This window comes from Mesocricetus auratus, unplaced genomic scaffold (genome assembly GCF_017639785.1).
Source record: "Mesocricetus auratus isolate SY011 unplaced genomic scaffold, BCM_Maur_2.0 Super-Scaffold_100006, whole genome shotgun sequence".
Taxonomy (NCBI): Eukaryota; Metazoa; Chordata; class Mammalia; order Rodentia; family Cricetidae; genus Mesocricetus; species Mesocricetus auratus.
Window position 1 is genome coordinate 55,825,981 of NW_024429190.1, and position 25,057 is coordinate 55,851,037.

Genomic DNA, 25,057 nt, shown 5'->3' on the forward strand with positions numbered 1-25,057 from the left:
TTTTTCGTTTGACACAGGGCTGTCTGACTTTAGACATGGAGTGTCAGTTCCCAGTGCTCTGAATTCTGGAGAGAAACTCGTGTTTCCTTTATAAACACTATCATAAATGATACATTATTTCCCAGGCCTGAGCTTTCTGTCTGACTCATGTTACAGAGGTTGTGATTGCAGAGTGAGAATTGGAGCATGGGAAAGAATCTTTTACCACCCCATATCACGGTCTTCATGGTGTGCTGCACCAAGACAAAGGAGCTAGATGTGAGCAGCGGTGATAGACACTGCTATCCCCCCTCCGCCATCCCCCTCCCTCTTCTCCTCTCCTCTTCTATCTCCTTCTCTCTCTCTCTCTCTCTCTCTCTCTCTCTCTCTCTCTCTCTCTGTCTGCCTGCCTGCCTGCCAGTCTGTCTGTCTCCCCACTTTAAATTTTGTGATGCTTGAGATCAAGTCCAAGGCTTTGTGTCTTCTACCCACGTGCTCCACCTCTGGGTTACACCCCAGTCCTGCTCTTTGTTTTCTCTCTTCTGCTTCCTTCTATTACTTCTTGACCATTTGCTTCAAATTCAAATTCTAATCTCTAATCAAAATGTTATCCAGTTATTCACTGGAGTAGTCTGCATGTCTATTTCTACTATATTTGGGTTTCTAAGTATTTATTGTTTGAATAGACATGGGTGTTTATGTAAGTTCTCTGAAAGCAAATCAATTGATTATTGGGGATACGACCAATAATTTGGAATTTGGAAAATGAGCCAAGTTTTAAGGAAACAGGCCAAGTGGTAGGATTACTTAACTTGAGTTTGAAATTTTGTGATGGCTAACTTATCATTGAATAATTTAAAAATTGTCCATCAGTTAGCATTTAATGTGAATGAATTACCACATGCCAGATCTGCACTGATAATATACAAATAGGAGAGATACCATCAGCATCTACAGCTTTTCTATTAGTGTCTTTCTTGTCTGAGAGAAAAACCTAGATGGTCAGGGATGGTAGTTTAAAGTATTAAAATAACTTTAGTATGTTAACTAGCTCATAAATGATCATATCAGAGAAGAAAATGATTGAAGTTCAGATTCCAATATTTATGGATTCCCTTTCCACATTTAAAATACCAAGATAACCACTCAGGAATATATAAAATGCTTGGACATGCCTTTGAGTTAGAGCAGAATGTTGTAAAGAAAATGATGGAGAGAAGACACAGATGTGACCACCATTCTCAGCTATGAAATACAGGTTCCATGACTTTCCAGTCTCATATCTTCCTGGGTGCTAATCAGCTGAGGTGATGCCTACTGCCTCCTGTCACTGTAAAATGCACATTTACTTTGAAATTTCAAGGCTGTTTGAAGGACTCAGTGTATCTTTTATAGACTTTCTGAGATACTTCATTACCCTCACCACACAGCATGGTATTTGAAGGGAAGTTTTGTAGTGGAGACATTGTATGATCCAATCTGCCTTCTTTCACCTCATAAGTGCTCCTGTTGGAGGACAGAGACAAGAAGAGGCCATGATTTACTTACTAATTTGAAAAAATAAAAGAAAGATGTGTCACTTCTTTTTTTAACTTTGCCTGTCTAAGGAACCAGATTAGTTTAATAAAGAGCTGACTGGCTAATAGCTAGGCAGGAGAGGTTAGACTGAACTTCTGGGCAGAGATAGGAACTCTGGGAAGAACAGAGGTGAATTTCACCAGTATATTTTGGAGGGAGGCAGACATACCTTATGAAGGGAAGGTAACAGGCTCCATGGTAGGTTTAGATTAAATATAAATGGGCTAATTTAAATTATAAGAGATTGTTGTGAACAAATCCCAGCTAAGGCCAAGCTTTCATAATTAGTAAAGAGTCTTTGTGCCATTATTTGGGAACTGGTGGTCCCAAAGAGAACGTCAGATAACCCGGGCTAGCATGATCAAGAAAGAAAGAAAATCCATCATGGAGCATATGAAGGTGTGCCATCAAACATAGGTCCCAGCACACAGAATAAGACACGCTTTATGTCTGTAGAGACTGTAGTCAGAGAATCAAACACAACAAAGAACGTATGAGGGGTCTTGATGTTGATGCAGGAAGAGTTGCGTATTGGCCAACTCCAATAGAGATCCAGTGAGAGTAGGGAGGGGAGAGCGTTGTTCCCTCAGAGAACATAGCACTAATCCACAGGTGAAAGATATGTAGGCGGATTCTACTAACAACTTATGTGTTCATCATTAGAAGGTGAACCTTAGAAAGGAGAGAAATGTTAGTACATATGTGAAGGTGTGTTGGAATCTGTACTGGTGGGAGGTGATTTCTGGCTTGCCTTTAGCTGTGTAAACTGAGACCCCTTCCAACTGACCCAACAGCTTGCTTCTACTATCTTTATCTTGTAGAAAACCAGCAAGCAGATTCATATCCTACAGCAAGCCACCCCCTCTGTCCCCACACCAACGGAAGGGAAAGGACGTTACAGTGAAAGAAGAGCAATTATTTCCATGGTTGTTACTACTCCCACTAAATAATTCTTGTTATCTGTGACAGAGTGTATGAGCTGAACTCAGGATAATGGAACAAAGTCCAAGAAAACCCAAGTCTTTACCAAACACCAGACTCTCAGTGGTTTCTTGAATAGGGCACACAGAAATGTAGTTTGCACAGAAGGTGGCAGTGACAACATTTGCTCCGAAGTGCTAAGCTGAGTTTTCCTTGGAGGCACTGTCTGTAAGCTGTGTGACTCCATGGCAACATTTACAAGACAGAAATGTGATCACGGAGAATTTTGCTGCCCTTGATGGTAACACGCTGGCAGTGATTGTAGCAGGACTTGCCAAGTACACATTGACCCTCTGAGTCACATTGGTTCCCATGGAGATTAACACCATCAACTGTGGGGACAGCAGCCCAGAAGTGCGATTGGTGTTAGACAGCAAGGAGAAAAACGGCAGCATGGTACTCTAGAAATGTAGCAATTGGGATGAAAAAGGAGTGTGGGGTGGCATAGCTCAGGAGAGAAAGTACTTTGTAATTGCATAGCAACCGATTCCTCTAGCTCTTCTTGCAAATGGCTGGGCAAAAGTGTGCTTCTTGGCAGATAGGCTCTGATCTACTTTTATTTATCTGTTTATATCCTGCAAACTTTCTTCTCTTCCCTGATAGCTTATATCAGCAGTGGACTCTGGGGCCACATAGTCCTAGCTCTTGCATTGTAAGAGTGAGTAATCAGGGACTTAGGAGTTTGAAGTACACAGATCACTTTGGTATACCTTGGTGGGTTTAAATTTCCTTTCTGGATTAAAAAATTATTAATAAATAAAACATGCCTTCAACTTCACCTTTTACGCAGTCATGTATGCTAATAGGGACCCAGGCTTTCTGAGAAGCAGTCTTTACCTTTGGAAATTGTACCGGGGTGTGTGGTACAATGCCCTGTCCTTGGCAACTAGGTCTACCTGCACCTGCTCTCATGAGTAGCAAAGCTCATCTTTTGGGTACCTGACTCTATATCTTCTTTCTCATTTGGAGAGATGAAAGAGCCTAGAGATGTATTCACTTTCCCAATTCTCCACATGTGCGTCATGCTCAGATCAGATGAATCAGGGATTATAAGGTGAGGGGCATTTTTTTCTGTCTCTTTCATATCAGCACTTGTGGAAAAATACCTATTAGTTGCTAAATAATCAGACAGAGATACAAAGAACTGGTTCCTAGAAAACTCAGACTAAATGGCCTTAAAAATAACAGCTGAAATGACAATCTATGATGCTGGGAGAGAAAGAAGATAATGATTTTCAAAGAAATGGCAAAGTAATTTTGGGGAAAATTAGCGTTAATGAGATATCTAGAGATGACAAACATGCTGCCACTCTTTTCAGTGTTGGTTGGTTGATTGCTTTATCCATGGAGAGTCAGCTTGTACAGAAGGAAGTGAACTGGATGGGGCGTGCTGCAGCCTCAGCTGAGCCATCAATTATGACTCATGGGCAGTTTACTGGGTCACAGTTTACTTGTCTCTAAAATGATTCCACATAGTTTCCAGGTATTGAGGGATAGTGGCCAGCATAGCATAAACATTCAGAAAATCGCAGGGAGGATAGTGACAGTGCTGTTGTTGGTTTTGTTGTTGTTATTGTTGCTATTGGTATTGTCATTGTTGTTGGTACTGGTATTACTAATATGACTGGTGTTTGTCTTATTGATATTGGTGTTATTGGTGTTATTGTTGATATGCCACTTATATCTTGTCATATGCATTTCCCGAGTCTATCAGTGGCCAGTGGGAGACCAAGAAGAGCTGAGATTCTTCCTTGACCTTGAAAGGAGGCTAAAGCTAATGTTTCAGCCCAAATTGATCTATCAGGAAGTGCTCTGACATGAAGGAAGCTCAGTTATTTTGTTCTAGTCAGACTTTCAATAGATTGGACACATCCCACATCAAGAAGGTGAATTCCCAGTCTTACTTTCACCTGGAGATACCCTTGCTAATACACCCAGAATGATATTTTGTCAAATACCTGGCCTCTTGTGGCATCACCATGTCAAGACACAAAAGTATTCATAAAAGTCATGATTCATAAAGGACCATGACCCCTTATTTCCAAATCCCGTGGTCCTGAATATGATGCTATAGTATAAGTGATTTGCACAACTTCCAGGCAGCTCAGTGTTATTTGAAGTGATCTGAAAGCAGAGACTTAATGCTGTAGGAATATGTGTTTCTTGTCTGTGAAATGTCTGTTCTGAGGGTGACACATAACAGTGCATGTGATGTACATAGACCACTGTCAACTTGGCACAGGACACATACTCAGCAACAATCATATATAAATGTATGTGCTAATAGAAAATTGAGGATTTAGGATGGTATCACATCTTAACATTTTTCATTGATAAATAGATTTGCTGTGGAAGTTGCCAGAAGTATCTTTAATTGATAGTATTTCTACAACTGCCAGATGAGCTTTAGAAAACTATTTTTCAGTTTTCCTTGAAAAGTGTGTGTGTGTGTGTGTTGTGTTCATGTGTTTAATAGGTGCTCAAACTGATCAAAGTGCCAAGAACAAGTAACTGTGAATGCTTAGCCATAGAAGAGTCTTCTCCCATAAAAGACGCTGGAAACGTGATGAAAGAGGAAGAATATGAGAACCATTGGATGGAGAGAGCTGTGGAGTGATGACCTCTGGATGGAATGCTATTCCACACAGCAGCTGTGGTGTTGCACAAGATCTGGACAACATCAAGTAAGCCACAATTCCAATATGGATGGGCAGGGGCACCCAGGCCCCACCCCTACCTGAGGATCTATTGACAGTTGATGGCTGCTGAGAGAGAGCATCACTCTCTTTTGGGGATGTGTATATTTGTAGATTGAGCATGCCCCAGTGCATGACCCCACATATATGTGCATATGTGCAGTGCTAATTAGACTCAGAGGTTATAAAGAACAATAAATTAAAAAAAAAGAGTACATGAATTTGGGAGCGAAACAGGGTGAGGGGCACTAGGGGGAGTTAGAGGGAGGCAGTGATGGATATGATCAAAATAATATAAATGTATAAAAATTTCAAAGAATAACACATCTCCTTTACTAATAAACACTGATGCCACCTTCTGCCCACTAGATGGCATAGTGCTCCTGGAGCTGGCTGCAATTTCAGTGACCTTGAGGGAATCAGGAATTTTGACCAACATCCAATCATCTCATCTCCCTGCAGAGAGCACCAAGTCCAATACTTCTATGCAGTCAAGGTCATGTCTCCAGTCCCTGCTCATGGTTTTATAGAAACTGCACAGGAGCTAAAGCCACTGTTGCTTTTAATTACTCCTCTAGTATTTTACCCCAATCTAAAATTGACCTTTCAAGGACATACTTTGTTTATTGCGTCTTACAGTTGAAGGTTTACATTAGTGAGAAATACAATAGTGTAGCGACTCTTTAGATAGGCAGGCTTTTTGAGAAGGCACAAAAAAACAAGTATTTTTGTCCATTTCCTGAAGGCAGCTTGGACCAGACTGCATTAGAGCACACTATCCAGGAGGAGGTTTCAGCGTACTTTGTCCCCACCCTGTGTATTCCAGGTGACAAGGACTTTCCTAGGACCTGCCTCAGTCTTAGCTTCTTGTCCCTGCCCACCACTTATCTTCTTGTCATCATTCAGCTGCTGTTCAGCCCTGGAGCACCCTTCTTAGTAGCGATATTCATCTAGAAATATAGCTTTCCAACACATCATTTTGAGGAAGTATTAGCCTGATGAAGTAGCACATTTATTCCAAGTACAGATCTCAGAGACTGAGGAATAGGCCTTTTTGCACAAAGACTCTCATCCGTTAACTTTTAGAATGGTCTATAATATATTTGCAGGAATTTTTATTATGGGAAAATTATTTATAAGACTAATGAATCCAATTAAAATGACCATGTGTACACTTGCGCCCATTGGTCAACCTCCCCAGTGCATTCCCAGATCTTCTCACAGCGCTTTGGTGCCCAGCCCTCCGCCTCTCTGCAGCGCTCTGGTCAGGTGGGTCCTCGTCCCTCTGTGACACCGCCTTCAGGTGGAGGCGGCAGATAGTAAAGAGCCAGTGGAAACGGAATGGCAGAAGTGGGCTTTCTGGTACAAGTTGGTGTTGGTTCCTTTATGGTAAAAGGCCTGGCTGGCTCTCCTGCCTCTCCTGTGCACCATCTGGTTCCAGCATTCTGCCTGCTAGCTCACTGGTGCACATCTAAACTGTTTTATTGCACATTTGGCCAACTGTCTGCTTTCTGTGTCTTTAGAGTGCTCTGCAATATTACTCTAGAATCCAACTTGGAATTGGCACCTGTTTTGCTAACTCGCTGGTTACAGCAACAATTAATAATAAAACCCAGACCCTTTCACCCACAGAGGATTGTAACACTAAAACCGCTACTCACAGAAACAGCTAATCTGTCACTTTGGAGATTGTTTTGGGGAGGGGGTGTCATCCTCTCCTCCACAGCAGAGAATGAGTGCTCCTTCCTCGTGTTTACACAAGCAGCCCTCCAGCCTGGTCTCCTCAGCATCACAGAGACTTGCTAGAAATGAGGTGATTGTACTTTTCTGTTGAAGTTTTGCCTAGATTTCTCATTCTCTACCCCTTTCGTAACGTTGTGTCAGGCCCCTAATAACAGTGGGTGACACTGTAGCACTTCAGAGATTTCCTTGATTCTTTTACATCTCCCCACCTAAAATGTGGACATCTGTATGAACAGGAGTCTGGTATCTTCGTTTCCCACAATAGACCAGTGATGGAACATAAGGCTATGTATTGGTGACTCCCATCCCACCCCCACAAGTGATTACAGAATGATTTCATGGTGAGCCTGAGTCCCAAAGTCCATATTTAAGATAAAATTACAAACAGGTGAAAAGAAAATTAGTACTCTTTGTGGAACTCCTACTATGTACCAGGCCTCCAGACACAGTAGCTCTGTTTCTTCAGTTTTGACAGGATGATCTTACTCCTTAATTTCATGGATGAGAAAGGCATGGTTAAGTGGCTGACCTTGAGGTATACAGAAATGTTGTCATGGCCTCTGTTTGCCTCAGAGTTGGTGTTTGTTTTATCATTTCAGGATACTTTATTATTGCCCTATCCCTGTATTTTCTCTGAGGGTATTATTAATGTTTACAACATGAGCACAGTGACACTTAGACAAATGCAGCGTATACTTGTTTCTATCCTGAGGGAGAAAAAATCTTTTTGAATAAATTAATAAAGTGATTATGGCATCCTCAAGTATGTTTGAAATTGTAAAATAACTTGTAGGTTGGTCCAGTGAAAAGCCCCAAGTTTCTAAGACAAGAACAATTGCCTGAACAATCCAGAGATTCAGACATGCCTTAAGCCAAGGCCTGATTTTTTGTTGGTTCTTGAGACAGAGAATAACTGAATTGTCTTATCTGAAGCAATGGGAGACATCAAGGCACGGGCATTTCTGTTATGACATACATCTAGAGAAGTGCAATACCCTGGATGGACAGAGAGGTGTCCCTCACATACCACGAGTGTTTAAGCATGGCAAAAAGGCATGGAAGAGCCACACTAATGATCCTTGGTGAGCATCTGGTATCAGCAGGAGGTGCCAGGACCTTCCCCACAGTGATGGTGGCACACAGAAGAAAGGCTAGTGCCCAGAAAAGGTGGTGGCCTTGGACAGACATAGAAGCCACCAGTCAGTGATCCCTTAGAGATCTGTGCCTGGCAGAAGAAGCAGTCACATTCAGAAGATACAAGAGTCACCTGACAAACAGGTGTTTTGCACTACCAAGAGTCAGTTCTGGAGACTCAAAGGGCTGCGGGGATACTTTTGTAGGGTGCGTTCTAGCAAGTAGGCATGTGACAGAATTTTCACTCATGGCTGGGTGTAGGTTGCTGTTGGACATGAATTATCTATTTCTGCTTCACTGACTAGCTGTAAGGGTTGAATGAGATTGTCTGTGTGGAAAACCTTCCCAGTGCTGGGATTATGGTTGTGATCAAAAGTGTTAACCTCTTTGTCCCTTCCTTAATCTCTGTGATGGAGACTGTGGGAAAGCAAACACTGTTGTAATCTAAAGCACACATTTCAGGAAGAGCACAATTCCGGATATGTCCCAACAGGAATATTAGATTACAGGCCCACCTTGGTATCTTCTACATTGGATCAGTCCATAATGCTTATGCTAAATGTTTGAGTTCTCTGTATGCATAAAGTGTTTAACCCTGTTAAGTGTGTGATTTTACTGTCTCAATTTTATACGTGAGGAAAAGTGGAGCTAAAAGGTTAGCTAACTCTGCAAGGTTGCATAGCAAGTGACAGCTAGAATTCATATTTAACAGGGCCATATGCATGATCCCTGCTCCTGTCATTTCTCTAGTTCTAGGATGTTCAGGTAATAAAACAAATATTGACTCTGTTTTTTCCAGGGATGGCAAATGACTAAGTCCTGGGGGCACACTGGTCACTACAGCCTAGGGCAATGCAGTGTAATGCCTGACAAACAGCCACACAAAGCAATCCTAGATTGTTCCAAGATGAGAGTCTTTTCTCAACAAGGCAGTCCATGAAAGTACCCTAACTAGAAAGGCTAGAGTACAGAAAGGGTTGGAAGGCTCATTTTTTGAGCCTTTTATTTATCTAAAAGACACAGTTATGGGATAAATTTGTAGGTAGTTTCAAACTCAAAGATTTCCCTTTATGGGCACCAGTAGGAGACAGTTTTCTCAGAGAAGAGTGCCTGAAAACACTGCTTTCTTGAGCAGGAGGTATCACCTTATTTTATGGATAGTGCATTTCTGATAATAAACCAAGTGTTTTCTTTTCTTTTCTTTTGTGTCAAATACTGAAGAGCTAAGAGCAGTCTTGGTTTTATAATTGGGTGCAATCTCTTTGTGAGATGATTTCCTCCTGGTCTCACCTTTTAAAATCCTTGCCACTCTTATTTCCCTGGTATGTTTATATGTTAATGTCTATCTGCATACATCTTCACTAGCGGACTCAAATCCTTGGTAGTGTACACAGTGAGTTTGGAGCTACATTCCCTTTGAGGAGTATCAAGGGGACCCTGTGCAATCCTAGTCCGTTCTGCAAGATGACAATAGGCTGTGCACCAGTCAGTGACACAATGTTTCCTGGCTAGTTGGAAAGGAGAATATTTTGTAGGAAAGTGTTGCTGTGGTGATATCTTGTTTGTACCAATAAAACAGTGTCTGAAGATCAGAGGGTGGAGCTTGCCACTAGCTAGAAGACAGACAGGAAGTGAGATGGCTGGGTGGAGACAGGGAGTGAGGTGACTGGGCAGAGAAAGGATTATAGGAGGAAGGAAACAGGAACGCCATCTCTTTACATCTAGGAAGTTGTCAAGGTATGATATAACTGTGGATTGATCCTTCACCTCTCTGATCTTCCAGCTTTTGTCCCTGTATCTGACTCTGGGTTTTTATTATTTAGACCTATTAGAACTTGTGTTACACATTGCGGTTCTTGTGGGTGGTGGATTGATTGAATGATGACACTACAGCCATAACAACCATCATCTTGGCAGATTTATATTGAATTTGATCCATTGAAGGTCGGCTGGCGTTTGATAAAGCAGAAAGGGAGAGCTTATCTCTTGGTAGGGCAGACAGGGAAGTATATTTACAAGAAAGCAGGTGTCCCTATCCTGGAGTAAAGATCAGGCTGCCTGGGTAAAATCCCCCAGGTCATGTCTGTTCTCTTTAGATGACATGAGGTACCACATTCAACAGCTGGTGGATGTCGGACTCAGCATCTATCTCCCCCTGAAGAGAAAAGGAGCATATGGAAAATGGCTCTAGGAGATTACTTAGTCTTCACTACAACCTTAAAAGATCGCCATGTCTGATATGCTTCTTCAGAATATGGAGACAATAAAATTCTGGGAGGGTAAGAATTCTTCTCAGGTCACAGAGGGGCCAGGATTTGAAATCAGGAGGGTCTTATCCTGAATGTGATCACTGAGCTGCCCGCTAACAAGAAATACAGTACTCCAACAGCAAGCAAGATGGTGAGATACACCACCTTAACTTTGGGAGCCAGAAATGAAGAGGAAAACCAGCCATTCTGGGCTGGAGGATCACCAGTGTAGCCCTGTCCTATGGTGTGAGTTGTAAAGGAAGGTGACAAATCTCTTTGACTCCTGGACTCATTGTCAACCTCAAAGGGTCTTTGAGAATGCTTGTGTATTGATTGGCTGCAGTTGTATGTGTGGTATGTTGTGATCAAAAGACAAGGTACCAACAGACCACAGCTGCTGTTAGTGCAGCCAGAGGACAGCATGCTGAAACAAAAAATATACTTGCTTGTCATTTATCTTGGAGGAAATGGCCCTCACTCTGGGTCGCCTTCTGACTGGATTAGAAACACATCAATCTAGGGAATGGATAGGACGTGACACATTTTCTGATTTGGCATTAATAATTCAAGAGTTCAGGCTATGGGGTATTTTAAAACTCTACAGTGTGCAAAAAGTCTACAGTTTTCTTTCCTAAAAATGCAGCATAGGTACTGCAATCCATCTGAGAAAGCATGAAGCTTAACTACTATCATTGACCTTGGCCTCTCTGAATCCTCTTTGGTCACTGTGGAGAAAAGAGAGCCAGCATCATCCATTCTGGATTAGAGTGGTCTTGGCCAGACTTAGAGGGCACCTTGTTGTGCTGGTGGTCCCAATTCACCACATGGGGTGAGGAAAACCTCTATGTGTCAGGGGGTACAGGGACTAGATAAACAATGCAAGCAGTGTGTTTACAGATATGCAAATGAGCATGCAAATTAGACTCCTGTCAGCTTCATTTAGAATGTAATTTAAAATTAATTAAAAATTAAGAGGTAAATTAGAAGCTAACATTCAACACCATATGGGAAAATATACATATTTATCAGAATGGCATATATGTATACAACATGGGCGGGAGCTAATTGTGATGTGTGTGATGCTCCTCCATTTTGAAATTGCACAAAACCAAGATAGGGAGATATGATATAGTGTAAAGACTAGTTTTTTAGCATGCTAAGAATTAAACTTCCTTTCATTTTAAGGATTAAATAGGTGCATTTCCTATGCATTATATTCTTGGCAAATGTATACCAAAGGACACAGTTTTACAAGTGGAAAGTGAAATGATAGATCAGGTGGAGTTTACCTCCATATGCTATAAAATATTTGTGAACCTCATTTTTCTCAAATGGGGTCACTGAGCACATTCACCCCAGCAGTCCTTTTGCATATTGTTAATATGCGATCTATACTTGCAAAGTAATGATTTCCTTCTCTCAGCCGCCAAGGAGTTCCGGGTGATTAATGAGTTAATGGCTGCATCCACACAAGGCCAAAACAACTCATTGAAAAGTGAAAAATTCAATCACTCCACCGACTGTTTTGTCTACAAAACAACCAAACAACCACCATGATTGATTTTCTTTTTGCTGAATTGATTGTTAGTTCATTGAATTAACCAATTGTTTGATACAACTAGGGTGCAGCCAGACTCCTTTCATGAATGTCATAAAACATTTCTTTTGGGGAATGTTTATAGCTGACTGAGGTATTTCTACACTAACCTTTTCTCCATCTCTGAAAATACTTGCAAACAGAGATTCAACATAGATTGCCCACATGAGAAAATTAGCTACTCCATACTTTCATTTTCTTGGACAAAGTATTTAATACTAGATTTTAATTACACTTATTCTTTTGAGTGTTGCTATGTAGCCCTGGATGATATAATCTTGTACAATCCAGGCTGGTTTTGAACTCATGACAATCATCCTATCTCTGGCTTCTGAGTGCTGGGATTCCAGGGTGAGTCCCCATGCCCAGATTGTGGTGATATATTGTTTATGATTTATTAAAGTCACTGGAGATCAAAATAGCAAAGCAGCCATACTAGTTAGCTGTAGAAGCCAGGCAGTGGTACACAACTTTAATCCTAGGACTTGAGACAAAGGCAGATGAGTTTCTGTGAGTTCAAGACCACCCAGAGCTACATGAGATTGAATCAATCTAAAAGAGTAACAGAGCTCACACCTTTAATCTCAGGACTCATGAGAGGTATTTAAGACAAGAACAGGGTCTCAGAGCTGGCATTCATTCTCCAGCTACCCTGAGGAGAGGTAGCAGTCCCAGGCTTGGTGAGAGCTGGTGAAGACAGGATTAACCCTTTCAGTCTGAGGTAGGGGTAGGAGATAGTGACTTGGCTGCCTTGCTTCTCTGGTCTTCAGCTTGAAGCATGAACCCCAATATCCATCTCCAGGTCTTTTATTTTTCATGTTACACCAAATCATATATTTTCATATCTTATGTACACAGTATCTTTAAAATTATAAGCAGTGCAAAATATACATATGTATATAATACATTAATGTACTGGTGAAGAATTTAGAGACCCAAGTTCTAAAATCAACCAGGACAACATGACCACAGAGTAGACACATTACAGAGAAAGACAGAAGAAAGGAATGCTAGTGATAACCAAAGCCAACAAGTAAACTCTCACGAAGAGTAAAAGCTACAGAAGACAATGATCCCATCATTGAATCTGAAGCTTGGCAATGTGCTGTCAGAGCTGGGATGGTCAGTGTGCGATTGGTGCAGCCAGGCTTGGAACTAAAGCAAAGGGCTTCAAGGAAAGGGAACAACTTACTCTTGGCTGATTTACACACACAGCTCTCCTAATGCAAGGAAACATTCTGAATTAAACCTGGTCTTTGTGTTTGTTTTTGCTAGCTTTGATTGCTTCAGTTTGAAAAATGTTAGCAGACTGGCTAACACGAGGAACCCGATCTGTGAAAACACATGCTTTTCTTCTTACTCACCCAGTTCAGGGGTGGCATGCAGGTGTGCAAGGGGAAAGAGGAAAAATAAATCCCAGTACTATTAGCCTCGTGTGAATAGAAGACTCATGTGTGAAAGGATGGAATGAATGGTCACTGGTGTATTTGACTGAAATAAGCCGTGGTGATCCAGTCCTCTTCATTTATAGTTATATCTGTTAAAGCAGAAAGGAGGCCGCGATCCACTGAAGGTAATTTACTCTTTTCAGGCAGGAGACCAAGATATTTCTAGATCCCTTGACCTCCACCCACTCCCTATGTAGAAAAGGAAAAAAAAAAGGTGAAGATGGGAAGAAAAGGTGTGAATCTGTTTGAAAATCTGCATTTGAATAGGGATTGCAGTGCAGAGGCTGAGATCAAAGAACATTAAGCCCTTTCTTGGGTTGCAAATATTAAATGTGAGCCAAAGGTCTTAGGGTATCAGTGGAGTGGATGGTCCTGAAGACTGATTTAGGAGAGAAGGAAACTAGGAAGGCAGAAGCCAGAGATCTTCTTGATGAGAACAGTTTCCGAATTTGGACTTTGTGTTGCTGCTGGAGACAGTCAAACCTGCAGGACAAAGAGCTAGAGGATAAACAAAAGCGAGTGCCCGGAGTGCTGGGAGCATTATAGCACTCAGGGGAAAGTGAAGCAGAGATGAGCCCTTCGCAGGTGAAGCCAGACGATGGGAGAAAGCTCAGGTCGGGTGCAGACATGGTAGGATTTCCGGCAGACAGGAGGCAAAAGGTCAGATGCGCATTTGACTTAAATGCATTTTCACAGAGTGTCTGCATAACTCTGCTGCCTCTTCGGGAACACTGACAGCTTGTCAGCAGTCACCAGGCTTCTGTTGAGGCGGGTTACATTCATATGCAGGCGGCATGGCTGAAGTGTTTGCCCACCATCTGCCTCCACCAAGGCAAATAAAACAAGGCAGGCATGGCTTATTTCAAGGAAGAGCTTCTTTTAATAGTAGAATTCAACCTCGGGACATAGGTTCCTAGGCTCTTAGAGTCCTAAATTTTTACCGGATTCTAATATGGTTCTATAGGGGTTGGATGAAGAGTGAAATCAGTGAAGACAGGCTGGGTGGGGAGCTGAAGACTGGGATGTATTCTGTTGTTCGGGTGGATTTTATGTTCCCAAGAACACAGGAAGGGCTAAGGTAGGAGAGAGAAAAGTGAGGTGGTTGGTTGTGTATGCCCCTTCTTTTATTTTAATTAATTAATTAATCAACTAATTAATTTCTCTGTGTGTGAGAATATGAAGGCATATAAGGCACCCAGTAAGGAGTGTGGATTTCTGCTCTGAGGTTCCGGGAGGCATTGGGCCTTCCCAGTCCAGGTGGCTACAGAGTTAAAAGGGAAACAGCTGTGTGTGACAGGAGACAGTGTAGCTAGATCTTGAAGGACTCTGATTTCCAGGCTCTGAGTTTCTGTTAACAAGGGGAATGCGTCCACAGCCAGCAGAGAGTGTTGATCCCTCCCTTCAGGACCACCATGGCATCCTTCACTGAGACCCATCACAGCTAAGCAGGGAGAGAAGAAAGCTCTTTGAAAGGCAGAACATTTTTACTCAGGAGAGACTGGCTGTTCCCTAGAGCGACTGTTTAAATTATTGGATCAAACTAAATTTAAAGCAGGTTAGACGTTTAGTTAATTTATTTTTCTCTAACCAGCAGGTAGAAGCTCGGCTAACACAAGATTATAGACAAAATAAAGCACTACGTTTTCTTGGATAAAATGTCTCTAGGCACTTTCACACCCTGCTGGTATTTCCAGGATATGCAGAAAGGACCCCTAAGAAGAGCTTCTGTCCATGTCATGGATTCAAGATGGGCAGACTGTGCTGGAATACTCTGGTCTCAAGTCTACATACACAGAACAACATGACCAAATACACAATTGAAAACACAATTGAAAAAGAAAAAAAAAGAGCCATTGCATTCAACAAGGCAATTGTTTTATTGCTCAATAAACCGTAATATTTGGATTGATTGTATTTTCTTTGGCCTTTATATTGGAGTCTGTATTTACAGTGCTGATCTGAGTGAAAATTTTCTCTCAGAGACCATCCATTGTCTCCTAAGGAGTTGTATTTAAGACATTGTTTTATTTGGAAAGATTCAGGGTACGTTTAAGTGCGGGATGCCTTGGGCTAGAGGTAAGTATAGTCCCACCGAGCAAATACTGAGGGTACCTCCATTACAGGTAGGGCATAGAATGGGTACTAAAGGTCAGCAGGTACATGGTGAGCTCTTTAATACTATTGTGTTATGGGGTAGGTGGATAATGGAGTTGGTGTGAGACAGGAAGGCCGGGAAACACTGTTAAAAATTAAGGATAGAGTCAGGAGGGTGCAGACTCAGAAGCTGTGTGATTTAAGAACACCTATGTCTTGGGAGGTTTAAGGCCTGACTGCTGGTCTTGGGAGACCCAGGCTGCTTTATGACTGAGGCCAAACATGACCTGTAGAACTTGCAGGGTTTTCTAGAGACCTGTGATGTGGGATTGGGAACCCCAGGACTCTGCTGTTTGGAGTGCTGTGTTTATGCCCTGTGGTCCACTAGCCATCGTACAGAGACCACAGACAACTCACTGTCGCTGAGCAGAGGACCAAAGGAAACTCAGGGAGACTCAGTGAAAATGGAGGGCAGGTGCTAAGGAGCCCTGAAACGCCTGCCCACAGATGAGCGGAGAAGACAGGTGTCGAAAGCTCAAAATAGCCACCTTGCCTGCTTTGTCTGTGAGGTTCAAGCTCTCCCGGGTATCTTGCAAAGCTCTCTGTAGACTGGTATTTTTAATTTGTTATGTGAGTGTAACACCTGTGTTGGTTCATTCTTACACAAATTCCTGTGGTAATTAGTTTCATAGAATTTTGCCACGTTGGCATATTTCCCCTGTTCCCTTCCCTCTTGGGAGTATCAGAACTGGAAGACAGGTACTCTTATCGCAGAGTTATATTAATAAATTTAATTAACATAAAACAACATTAATTCAGCTGCTGGCACCTGAGGCTGGAGAACTTTCTCTGGCTTCACAGCACCCCATTGCTGATGGGTGTCTGCCAGCAAGCATTTGTGCTCTTTTAAGCTGGATTGATGACAGTGATCTCCACATAAGTGAAATTGAGACATACAGTTCTGTGAGCTTGATCAAATGCATCCAGTTGTATAATCATCACAGTACAGATGGAGATTTTTATTGTCTAGAATGTTCTGTTGTGCACTTTTATAGTCTATGTCCTTTTCCACTTTTAGCTCCCAGCAATCACTGATTCTTGTCACCAATATTTGGTCATTTAAAAAATATCGCATCAGTAGATGCAGGCAGCATAATTCCTGGTGAATGTGACCTCCCTCACCCAGTGTTATCCACTTTCCAGACTTTCCCAAGTTATTGCTTTATCATTTTATTGTTGTAGCCTCCATTGTATAGATGTGCTTGGGCTTGTTCATACACATCCTAGCTGATAAACATATGTGAATTGTTACCACTGTCTGGTAGTTATGGCCAGGTTCACCTATAACAAATACTTGCATAGCCAAATATATCCATTTCTCTTGGTAAGTTGTAAGCAGGGTGACTGTGTCACACAGCCATTGGCTGCATATGACCTATATAGAAACTTCCAAACGCTTTGCCTTCTACCAGCAATGGGCAAGAGTTGATCCAAATTCTCACTATTTAATACATTATATACTTTTATAGGGGTTTTCACAAATGGATTCTGATGTATATTTTTATGCATCTATTTGCTACCTGTATTTTTTCTGTGGGGAATCTATGGTATAGGCATACAGAGTAATGGTACAGAAGAGAATTTGATACAGCCACTACACATGTGGGCAAATGACTGTCCACAATAATGTCTTAATTGGGTGGCAAAGGAATAGTTTTTCCCAAAGGAGACTGAAATGCTTCAACACTGATGCTCTAAAAACAAAACAAGCCCTAGGTGAGATCCACATACAACAAAAATAATTAGCTCAGAGTGACCTAAATGCATAACCTAGAGCTATACAAACTTGAGAAGCAAACACAGAGATCATTGTGGTGTAGATTTAGCAAAGCATTCTTATGTAATAGAAAAACCACAGATCACCATGCAAACATTACTCAACTGAACTTGTACAAGTTTATAAACGTCTGTCTTTTGAGAGGCACTATTTTTGTGTGTGTACGAATGTGTATGTGTTCACATGTGTTCATGTGGAGACACATGTTAACATTTGGTGTCTTCCTCAATTATACCCCACTTTATTTACTATCATGTATGTATGTATATATGTATGTATCTATCATCTGTCATAATATATCATCTATCATCTATTTATATATGTAATAATTCATCCATCTATCTATCTTTGTGTATGTGTGTCTGTGCGTTGTGTCCATTTTCATATATGTGTTCACAAATGTGTCAGTGAATGTGGAGGCCAGAGAATGATGCCAGATATAGTCCTCAATCACCCTCTATTTCATGTCTGAAACTCATTTGGCTGGACTGGCTGGTAGTAAACTTCAAGGATTTTCCTATCTCTATTTCCCCAGTGTTGGGATTACAGGCACTCTGTTGCACTTAGCTTCTTCTGTGGATACTGGTGATCCACACTCGAGCTCTCACGCTTGAGCAGCAACAGCTTTCCTGATTGAAGCCATCTCCTAAGCCCTGACCCAAAAGGCACTATTAATAGTGTTTGAAGATCATGTCAAAATGAATTATGGACCATGTGTATATATAGGTATTGGCGAAGTACTTATTTGCTAAAAGACTTATGTCTAGAATATACAGAGCATGACGTCAACTGAATTTAAAAGAAAACAGCGTGGTAAAATGAGTGACAGATTTGACCCAACTTCACATGATGTTTCTTTTGGGGTTAATAATGGTGAACAGCATGCAGCTTTTAACAACATGACACTGTTCTCTGGGATCTGCAGACCCCCTGAGTTATCACCACCCACCTGTCTGGGTGTTCCTCTGCACCCCACCTTGGGCTTTAAGACATTCTCATCATCACATGCCTCCAAACATTACCTCTCCTGGTCTTCTTTTTTCTTGCAGGCATCGGTCTCCTTCTCTCTTCTGTTTTTTTTTTATTCATCCATAGTTTTCCTCTAGTAGAAAGAGTGATAGCTTTGATACTAATTCATGTGTGTCATACTAACAAGGGGCCTCTTTCTTATTGTGAATCCTTTGGTATAGACAGGGAAGAGCTTTATTTTGGGGGTCGGGGATGAGTGTAACACAGTGTGAGAAGACAAGGTGTTCCTAATGTACCAGAGGACTGACGAGGTGCAGAACCAAGATGTCTAGACAGGACTCTGGCAACAGGTGTTTGAGGGACTATGAATGGAGGCTTAACACCCCCATGTGTCCCAGAGAATGGAATGGAACAGAACTGGCAAAGGGCCTAATACTTGTGGATGTGATGTTTCCATTTAGCAGTGTGAGACAAAGCCATAAGAACCTGAATGGGGTGATTTTGTTGTGAGGAGAGAGAAAGTGAAGAGGGAGGTAGGGAGAAAGTGATACCAGGAAGGGTGATAAAGAGATTGGCCAGGTCAGGGAAAGGCGAATGGATGCTTTATGTGGTCTGAGGGTGGGATCTGAAGACAGAATACAGATGTCTTACAGTCTGAGTTGCTTGGGCCAGCATGGAGAGAGGAGGGCAGCAGAGACTCAAGTGAAAAGTTTTTACTGCAACCCAGAATGATGCCATGCCCCTATAGAATGCAGTGTGTTTCTCCTTTGGACACACCTTGCAATCTGTGCTGGACCACAGCTCCTGTAACAGGCTTGGACAGGAAGACAAAAGGAAGTTGCGGGAGAGGCCGGAAGCTGCCCTGGAGCCTTCCTGTTTGCTGTGCCTCCCTTCTGAGGGCAAGAGGGTGGTGGTGTCACAGTTGATGGCGGTTCCACACTTAAAACACAGTAACTCCTAAGATTAGTTGCTCAGAATCAGGGTTTCTCGTTCAGCCTTTTAATGCAGAACTGCCAGGGCTGTCTTTTCACCCTGCTGCCTCAGAACGAGAGCCAGGAAAAGAGTTCCAGAGTTGACTGTAATATGTGTGGGCTTGCTGAGTAAAGAGAGAGCCCTGGACTTTGTAAAAATCATCCGCTTCACATAGGTTAAAGGTGTGTGCGAGGGAGAGATCACGGTGTGAGCTCAAACAGGGACACAGACTCCCCAGCACTGGCTTCAAAGTGCGCCCAGCAACCCACTTGCTTGTCCACCCAGAGTAGCTGTAGAGTTTTCTCCTTAGAAATTAGATTTGTCCCCAGTCTATAGTATTCACTGGCTTGTCACTGTAGTCTATAGTAGAGGTTCTTTTTCTTCTATATTTAATTCTTATTTGCTTTTAGTAGTGAATTACAGAGAGGTGTGTGTATGTACATATATGTGTGTGTGTTGTATGTGTGAATGAGTATGTGTGTGTATGTGAATATCTGTGTGTGTTGTGTGATGTATTGTTGTTAGGAAGTTTGGTGACCCATTCCTGAACTACACAATGTAGGCTCTAAACTCTTTTGCTTTAGAACCTCTTCCTAAAATACCTTAAGTTTGCATTGATCTGCTAACACTCACATTTCTGGGATCTGTTAACTAAGGAAATGCATAAATATACCATGACTTTAGTGTGTTGGTAAAGAGAGGGGGTGAAGAGGAAGAGAGTTGGTCATGGGGGAAAAGGAAGTTGAGGGGGTGGGGGTAGAATAGGGGGAAGAGGGAATCATAGGATTGAATACAGATCAGGCACCAGAGCGACCTCAAGTGATCTAAAGGGATAACACCAATTGGCAAGCTAAGCAATAGTGGAGAGACCACCTCGAATGCCCATTCCTGATAATGAACTTGATGTCTATAACCATCCGGGAGCCTTCATCCTGTGACTGATGGAAGCAGAGGCAAACACACAATTAATCACTGAACTGAACCCAAGGAACCCAGTGACAGAGAGAGAGGAGTGATGAGCAAATTGGCAAAGAATGGGCTGGCAAAACCAGCAGAGACAGCTGATCTGAACAGGGGAGAGCTCTTGGATCCCAGACTGACAGTGGGGAGGCCAGCATGGGACTGATCTGGACCCCCCAAATGTGAGTGTCAGCGAGAAGGCCTGGGCAACCTATGGGGCCCTGAGCTATGGATCAGTGTCTATCCCTGATATACAAACAGTCTTCGTGTGCCTATAGCACAAAATAAAAAAAATGACTTGAAAAAATCATACCTGTACTTTAAATGCTTTCTGAGTGCCATTGCTTGTGCTAGGCACAGGTGGAGAGAGATGCTTCCCCCCTAACTCTGGGGGTGCTTGTGTGACATTATTATTTTACTTTGTTCTTTCCTTTGTTGCATTTGTTTCCCATGCTATCACACTGTTAGCTAAGAGTATAAAATAAAGGTTGTGGATCATAGTGCATCTTGGATGGAAAGAATACAGACATCCTTTAGTCCAGGAACGTCACTTTGTGGATGAAGAAACAGTCCGGCGGTGGGGGTGTCCTCAGCCCGGTTTCAGGTTGCTCACACCTTGTGTGTCTGGACTATTGTGCTTGTATTTTCCTTCTGTTGCCAGGTGAAAAGTGGCTCCTTGCTTCTCTAGCCTCATGGCGCATTGTATCTGGACAGAGACTGTACGCCAGTCTAATGTGTCTACTGTCCATTCTTTTAGTGTAAAAAGTCCTGTCCTTCGGATTTAGTTTGTTGGAAATCAGGCTTCAAAGGCTTTGTTTTGTGTGGGAAGGCCGCTGGGTTGAACAGAATAAGGCAGTTTCTTTCTTGGTTGGCTGTTTCTTGATGTGCTCGACTCGTCCTGGAGAATCTTGTTCAAGGTCAAGGACCCAGGCATCTACCCTGCTGCCTAGGAGGTTTCCTTCCCATCCCCAGCTTCCCTCAGGAGCATTAGCTGTCATCCCCAACGTGGCCTGAGGAGGGCAGCCTTGACTTTCTGGTGTTTCATAGTAACCAGAAAAAGCCCTGGCCTTTACCTGGAATGGAATGGGCTGGTTTGTCACCTAAGTGCAAATGTCATTTTAGCACTTCGCTGGTCACGACACCCTTTCTGGCCTTTATAGGAAATGACATATTCCTGTGTTCTTTGTCTTCGACACATGCTTCAGAAAGGTGCAGGCAGTTATTATGCTTTAAAAGGTTGGAGAGAAAACGAAGGGACCTGTTCGCCAAATACCAGCGAGTACAGAGAACACAAATCAGGTTACGGTGTCACCCAGGCCCTGTGTAAAGTGGAGGAGAGAAAGGATTGCTTTTGTATCTTGCTGCTATTAACATGCATTCCATTGTCATTTTTCTTCCCCGGGGTCAGAGAAATGAGGAAGCCAGAGAGGCCCTATCCTGGCCACCCTGCATCAGGACCGCCTGGCATCAGGACCACCCCGGCTTTCTGTGCCCACCCCTCTCCTTCCCCTTGCCCCCTTCTCCCTGCCCTCGTTTCAGCCTTGGTTGCATGCCCCTAGTACTCATGTCTCTTTATCAGTCCCCTGAGCTGTTCTTGGCACCGTGCAGCCGCCCAGAGGGCCTGCTGAAAGCTAGCCGGAATTACTACCACGGCAGGTGCCAGGGAGCCATCGATCTGGCCACATGTGACAGCTTAGGGAAGGAAGGTTAGAACAATTTTATGGCCTATTACAGCACCACTTTCTCACAAGACTGAAATTCTGACGAGTGGCTCTGTCCTGCCTGCTTCTCGGAGACAGTGAAACTCGCTTTTAATTACGATAATTACCACTCGCAGTCAGGCCTTGCCTGAGGGGGCCAGAGATAGGGAACATTCTTCACAGCTGCTTTTGCTTCTTGGCATTTTCTCTTCTCATCACACGGGAGTTTTAGCCATCCCAGTGCTGGGATGATGCGTTACTAAACACAGGTGAAGCTCGGATGCACATACTACCGTGTTTACTTGCCATCTCTCAAAGCGCCTTTGTGGGAGGTCATAGCATACACCTCCCTTTTCCTGTCAGGGAACTGAAATATGGGCTTAATCATTGTGCCCAGCGCCACATCCCATCAATGGCTGAGCTAAACCGGGCAGGGAACCCAGGCCGTGGCCTCTTCCTTGTCTCTCACGTTCTACCCAGAGCACAAGGCTCACTATGAGCAGAGACAATGGTTACCCTTAAGAAAGCGTGAGGGGTACTTTGTTTGGCAGCTCATGCCAGCAATCCCAGCGCTCAGGAGGCTGAGGCAGGAGAATTGCCACATGTTTGTAGTCATCTGGGTTATGTATACAGTTCCAGGTCACCCTGGGCTGTGAGACTGGGTTTCCAAACCCAGAACAGTATGAGATTGTGGCACTGCCTCAGTTTCTCCATGATGGTCCAGTCTCTCCTGGGAGCAAAAGTGGGTTAGATATTACAGATGTCAGGGAGCACCAGTGTCATTGGCATCTCTCCCAGCAGAACCACCTTATGTAGCCATCTTTTGTGTGCCATCAGTCACCAGGCACACTGAGTCATTTATGATTTATCACCATATATACATTTACCATTGTAAACCAAAATGCTCACCCTCACTTGTGCGCAAGGAGTACTGAAACTGTGTCCACACCATTAACTTTTTTTTCTTTTTTTTATATGCTGCTGGTGTGTCTACTACAAGCCAGCAGGCATTAGACTTCCAGTTGGGAATAAGGCAATTATTAAGCCTGGGTACCAGTGTCATCCGCTCTGTCTGGAGGAGCAAAAGAGAAGCAAATGGTACCCTGCCTCTGTCTCCTACCTGCCAACCCAAAACTCCTCAGTGATGCTTTGGTTAGACATTTGGTTAGCGTCTGTGTGTGTGTCTGTGTGTGTTAATGTATGACACATAATACATGTAATTTCCACCCCTCCCACTTCTGTCTCTCTTGTCTTTAAAGCCCAGGGAAGAATGCTTACTAAAAAAACACAAGACTATCTTAAAGCCCAGGGAAGAATGCTTACTAAAAAACACAAGACTATCTTCATAATCCACAACAACGTTTGCTTTATTTATCACTTCTTAGAGTAGCCCCAGTTGGGGGACCGTACCCCTTTGTTGTCTGCGCACATCACTTTGGAATGCCTACTGTTACACAGACGCTATCCTAAGCTGCAGGAATGTTGTGAGCATGCCCTGAGCATCCCCCATGCCATTTTGGAATCCGGAGGGGGGAGGCGGCCATGAGAGAACATCACATTAGGTGATTGTGCTTTTGAGTGTTCTCTAGTTCCAGAAGCTCCGCCATGCTTACAAACAGTTTGCATAATACCTTGTTCATTAAGACCCATAAATTAGCGCTGTTTTAATTGATTTCCTAGAGGCAGTAAATAAAATGACACAGAATGACATCAGATGTGGAAAATGACACGGGGTAGGTATTTTTTTCTTCCCCTCAGTGCTCGCTTTCCCACTCTCTGACTCCACAGAGTCTGATAACCTTTGGGTTCTCAGTAGCCAGGCCTTTGTTCAAGGCCATGTGTGAAAACTCAATGCCTTAGCAAGTTCCAGGGCCCTGGGAGAATTGGGCTGCTGTGCTTGGCACCCTGAGTAGCCAGAGCAGGCTCTGCTCGATGAAGGAGTAGGTATGATCAGACCCCAGATAAGGTCTGGCAATTTTGCTAATCATGGAAACAGCTCTAATTGTGAAATCAAAAATCTTGATCCCTTGTTACAGCAACTCAAGTCATTCAGTGCCTGAGTAATTAGCATCACTCTAGCAACCTGGTCCATCTCTGGCCACAAACCTGGACACTTTGGAGATGGCAAGGAGGCTTGTGCAGAGACTGTCTCTTTGCCTGATACTGCTGCCTGGGGGGGCTGCGCATGTGATCTCTCTCTAGTCCAGATAAATTGATATCGATTTCTCTGTTTCTGCAGATGAAATGGAAGAAATTCAGAGAGGTTAACGACCTGGTTCAAGGTCACAGAGTGTGTGAGTAACAGAGCCAACATTAAAACCCATGGCTCTGGGTTTCAAAGCGTGTGCATTCTCTATCAAATTATGCTATCAGGAGAGCTTTTATGTTTTGACCACAGGAAAGCCAGAAAGGGTCTAGTCCTGCTTCTTTAACTGCTTCACCTCTCTGCCTACCAACATGAGACCTACACAGAGAAATCTGAAACCAGACATGAATAATTCAGTGTTTATGTAAATCCACATGCATTTGCATGTCAAAGAAGCCTAATTGTGTTTTGTTCACTGATGCATCTTGGTGCCTGGGACTGTGTTTGTTATACCGGACAGGTTCAGTATGTCTTTATTTAATAAACTAAGTAATGACAGGCATCAAGGAAGTCTTTTGGGGCTAGAGGGGCATGGGATTTGGGTGTGTCATTTTCCGAATCCCCCAAACCATAGGCTTCTGTCAGTGGTTCACCCTATTTATCAACAACACTGAATTAATGACTTTGAGCAGTGAGGATAGAAACTTCAGTGTGTGTGTGTGTGTGTGTGTGTGTGTGTGTGTGTGTGTGTGTACACAAAACATCGATAAGGGGATTAAAGAAATTAAAGGCAAATGAAGAAAGGAACAGGGAATGCATGGAAAAGGCTATGGAGCTTTAGCAAGCTGGAGTCTGACCTGACTCTACTTTTAAAATAGTGACCCTCAAGGTATTTATATTATTTCTGGCTATTGTGAGGGTGTTGTTTCTCTGATTTCTTTCTCACCCCCTTTGTCATTTGTATATTTGTTTTTTTTTTTTTTTGGAGTTAATCTTGTATTCAGCCTCTTTGCTGAAGGTGTTTATTAGCTGTA

General features: G+C 42.9%; 1 long non-coding RNA gene across 1 annotated transcript; it reads left to right on the forward strand.

Annotated features, from left to right (window-relative positions):
* Positions 1-2,819: 2,819 nt before the first annotated feature.
* Positions 2,820-15,310, forward strand: LOC121140699. Its single transcript, XR_005877624.1, has 3 exons — positions 2,820-2,934; positions 5,015-5,222; positions 14,997-15,310. It is a non-coding gene; the product is annotated as an uncharacterized LOC121140699 (long non-coding RNA).
* Positions 15,311-25,057: the final 9,747 nt, after the last annotated feature.